The sequence below is a fragment of the Gekko japonicus genome, unplaced genomic scaffold (genome assembly GCF_001447785.1).
Source record: "Gekko japonicus isolate JY-2015 unplaced genomic scaffold, Gekko_japonicus_V1.1 scaffold1215, whole genome shotgun sequence".
NCBI lineage: Eukaryota > Metazoa > Chordata > Lepidosauria > Squamata > Gekkonidae > Gekko > Gekko japonicus.
Genome location: NW_015163638.1, coordinates 200,448 through 205,110, shown reverse-complemented (window position 1 = coordinate 205,110; position 4,663 = coordinate 200,448).

Genomic DNA, 4,663 nt, shown 5'->3' with positions numbered 1-4,663 from the left:
TCTAAAGGGGGGGGGGAATGGAGATCTGCAGTTGCAAAGGAGGGTGAACATGTACCTGAAGGAAATGTGGTCTGAAAGGGGGCACTGGAGTGTTTTTGTTTGGGGGGGGGTTTTGAAATGTGCAGATTCACCCTCACAGAGGAGGTGTAGTGTGCAGCTGCCTAAAAACTTGGTCTCAAAGGTGCGACTGGAGTGTTCACCTGCTCCCCCTGGAGACCTAGATAGCCAGCCGGGGGGGGGGAGTGCCGAAAATGGGTCTTGGTTGGTCGGCTTAGCACCGCCCCCACTGCCGCCACGCTTCAGCTGTTCTCCCCGACGGCCCGCGACGCCGGGGGGTAACGGCGCAAACGGAGCTGCGGTGGCTGCTTCAGCGCTGCCGCCGAGGCCGGCCTTCAACTGCTCCCCCTGTCGGCCCACGAAGTATGTGTGTGGGGGGTGGTGGAAGCAGCACAAACATGCATGCGGCGGCCGGTTTGACGCCACCGCCGCTGAGGCTACCTGTCAACTCTTCCCGTCGGCCCACGAAGTGTGTGTGGGTGGGTGGGTGGAAGCGGCACAAACGGGCATGCGGTGGCCGGTTTAGCGCCGCCGCTGCTGACGCCACCCGTCAACTCTTCCCACCGAAGGCCTGCGAGGGTGGGGGGGAACGGTGCAAACCGTTCACGGGGAGGGCGGGGTATAAATACAATAAATAAATAAATAAATGAGCCTGCGGCGCCCGGCCCAGTGCCGCCGCCCTTCAAGTGCTCCCCCCATTGGGCCGCTAAGTGGGTGGTAGTGGTGGGGAAACGGTGCAAACGGGCCTGCGGCGGCTGGCTGAGTGCCGCCGCGGCCGCCCTTCAATTGCTGCCCCTGACGACCTGCGAAGGCGGCAAGCGGGAGTGCGGCAGCCGGCTCAGTGTCGCCGCCCTTCAACTGCTCCCCTCAAAGGTCGTGGAAGAGGGGCAGCAAAAACAGGCCTGCGGCGGGCGGCTCAGCACCGCCACCGCCTCCCTTCAACTGCTCCCCCGAAGGGCTGCGAAGCTGGGGGGGGGAGCGGCGAAAATGGGCCTGCAGCGGCCGGTGCAGCACCGCCACCGCCCTCCAACTGCTCCCCCCGAGGGCTCCACTCACCCTTTCAGCAATAGTCTGTCTTCTGAGGGGACGGGGCGCAGAGGCAGGGCTGCAGTGCCCGTGTTCTGGGGTGGGACTTAGACAACGCAGTCAATGGATAGGGGAAGCTGGGAAAGGTTTTGAGCGACAGTTCGTGCGGCCAAACACTGTTGATGCCCATCGAACGTTGGAGGCGACTACGGCTTTGTATATAAGGGACAGATATGCAAAGTATACATAGCATGTAATGCAAAGTATTTCTAAAGGGACCATTTATTGCTCAAAAAAAAATCCAAATTAATAGTCATTTTAAATTAGAGACAACGGCCTTTCAATAATTACCAGGAATGTTTTCATATCTGTTAATATTATATGACTTCTTTAGTAAAGAACTATTACTCCTGTAATGCATGAAACTTCTCAAAAACTACCAGAATGGAATATTTAAAATTTTAACTCTAAGTATCATTTAAAAAAACCAGGCCACAAGACAACTGGTTATGCAAACTACTTAGGAGAATATTAGTAATATAAAATATGTATATCTTCTTACAGTTCGGAGTATTTCCAAGACTGCTAGCAAATAAAAGCTAGCATCATCTATAAAAAAACCAAAAATAAAGCCAATCCAAGCAAACATCAAAACAGCAATAGCATAAGGATATATAAAGAAGCTAAATGTTCAGGTGAATAATTCATTTATTTAATTCATTTATATCCCTCCTTTCTCCCCAATGGAGACCCAACACAGCTTACATCAGTCTCCTCCATTATGTCCTCACAACAACCTTGTGAGGCAGCTGAGGCTGACAGAATGTGACTGGCCCAAGGTGGGCTTTCATGGCATGAGGGGGGATTCAAATCTGGGTCTGACACGCTTAACCATTATACCACACTGGTGGTAATCTTCAATTGCCTAACAGATACCTGAGAAGGTACCAGGTGCCAGCCTCTACAGATGAGTTTCGTAACTGGGGCACTACCAGAGAAGACTGCATACCTGGTTACAATCCTCCTCTCCTTTACAGATGAGGTCTTCTATGGGATACCTTATTTCATAATGTTAATGGGCAGTAAGTATGGAAAATGATGGTCCTTTAAATACCCAGGCACGAGATGTATAGGACTCTGAAAGCAACACTTTGAACTGTGGTAGAAACAAAATGGAAGCCACTGGGATTGGTTATCACCAGCAAGATAAGCTTTAATTGGAAAATTCTGGTCAGCGGTCTACCTGAACCAGCTGAAGTTTCCAAGCAGGATTCAAAGGCAGCCTCTTATGCAATGCACTGCAATTACTTACCCTGGGCATTACCAAGACATAGATAACTGGGACCAGACCATTTTTGTCCAGGAAGATTACTGCTGGCACACCTATTGAACTGAGTAAAAAAATTCAAACTACAGAATGGCGCATGTGCACTTAAACTAAAGGCAAGAAAGCACCTCCATGCTTTGAACTTGCCTGTTAAGGGGGACTACAATCCCATCTACAACAGAACAAACACCTTCCCCTAAACTCAGTGTAACCAACCACCAACAGGAGGACCTCCATCTTAACTGCACAAGACTCCACAGCTTAGAGGGAGCATTGGTTGTGAGCAAGCGATTTGGCTACTGCATAAATTAGTTTGCTCTGGAGCCATCCTTGCTGAGCTAAGACAAAAAGGTGTGAGCCGGAGGCTAAAAAAACCTGTGAGCTAGCTTACACCAACTCAGCTTAGAGGGAACACTGATGGGCTGTAGTTATGGTGGGACTGCCTGGGGAAGCCAAGCTCCAGCTACCTCCCATAAGGGCTGGGAAGCACCTGCAGGACGACAGGCACCTGGACAGGTGGGACTGCCTGGGGAAGCCAAGCTCCAGCTACCTCCCATGAGGGTTGGGCAGCACCTGCAGGACGACAGGCACCTGGACAGGCACCTGTTCCTAAACCAGAAGAAAGTAAAAATAGAACTGGGTATCATCCACACTGAAAGCCAGTGTTGTACAGCGGTTAGAGTGTCAGAGTAGGATGTGGGAGACTTGGGTTTGAATCCCCACTCTGCCATGAAAGATTTCTGGGTGACCTTGGCAAATCACACACTTTCAACTTAATCTACCCTACAGGGTTGTAGTGAGGATAAAATGGAAGGCAGAAGAATGATGTAAGCCACTCTGGGGCCACACTGGAGTGAAAGACGGGGTATAAACCTAAATAAACTAAATAACTAATAATATTCATAAAGATTCATCCCCAAATTCCTGGATGACCTCTGTCAGTGGTCTTTTGTAGGTACGGAATAGCAGGAGGGACCAAATAGAGTCCTGAACACCACCACAGCATAGATGCCACAGGGTAAATAAGAGCTCAACGATCTGAGAGGGTGTGTGCAGATCTAACTGTAAGGCAGTTACATTGAGCATAAGTTCTGACATATGTAAAGAACATACTAACGATGTCCATACCCAGAGCAGAAGGGAGGCAAGCAGGAAGAAACATGCTGCTATTTAGGAAAACAGAGTCTGGAAGGTTTTTTTTAAAATACAGGAATGTCAGATATTTACTTTACAAAAGAGTGTTTTATTTCCCCAACTATTTTTTTCCCTTTGTAGCCACTCTCAAGTACCAGTCTTTCCACATTATCTTATCTCAGTACCAGCCAAGGCAAAACTGTCACTAACTGCCTAAGCAACACAACTAACTTCTAACATGCTGTATTATCCAATCAGTCAGTCCAGATTTGCAGAATTATTTTATATGTGTTAAGAGGAACACAGTCTTAAATGACCTGCTTAATTTTCACCTTGGTCTTATAATGCCGAAGAATAAATAAATAAAAAAAACGCTAGCATCAATATTTCTTTCAGTTTTTAAAATTAGAAACTGACATATAGTTATCCAATAATGTTCTTAGTTCTAGTCCTCTTTCTTCTGTTAATCTGTTTGCAATTCCTAGCATCAGCTTTTAAAGCTAAGCACTCCTCTTGGTAGTCATGTGACGCTAATCAATTCTACACATTTTCCTTTGTATTTTTACTGAAATAAATGTTTAACAAACATTATCAGACCAACTGCCATGTCTTGATATGTTAAGATTCTACTCCAACAAGCAGTTGCTTATTCTGCTTTAGTTTAGTTTACATACATGTTCCAACCTGGATAGCACAGGCTAGCCTGATCTCATCAGATCTCATGAAACTAAGCAAGGTTTGCCCTGGTCAGTATCGGAATGGGAGACCACCAAGGAATACCACCATCATTTAGGATCTCACAAAGAGGGAGGCAATGGCAACCCACCTCTCAAAGTCTCTCGCCTTGAAAACCCTACAGGTTCCAACGTCAGCTGCAACTTGCCAAAAACAACAAGAAAATTACATACATATAACCTGCACTCAAGACGCCCCCTGCGTGCGGATATCTAAATCCACACATCAGGGGCACTTGGGGGGCAGAGAGATTTTCCTGCACACTTGGGGCAGTCCCCAGGTGTGCAGAAAGATCTGAAACGTTTTAAAAACTGTATGGGGGATATTTAAATCCCCCCAAAAGTAAAAGAGCATTCCCTGCGCATGCACAGAGAACGCCCTGGG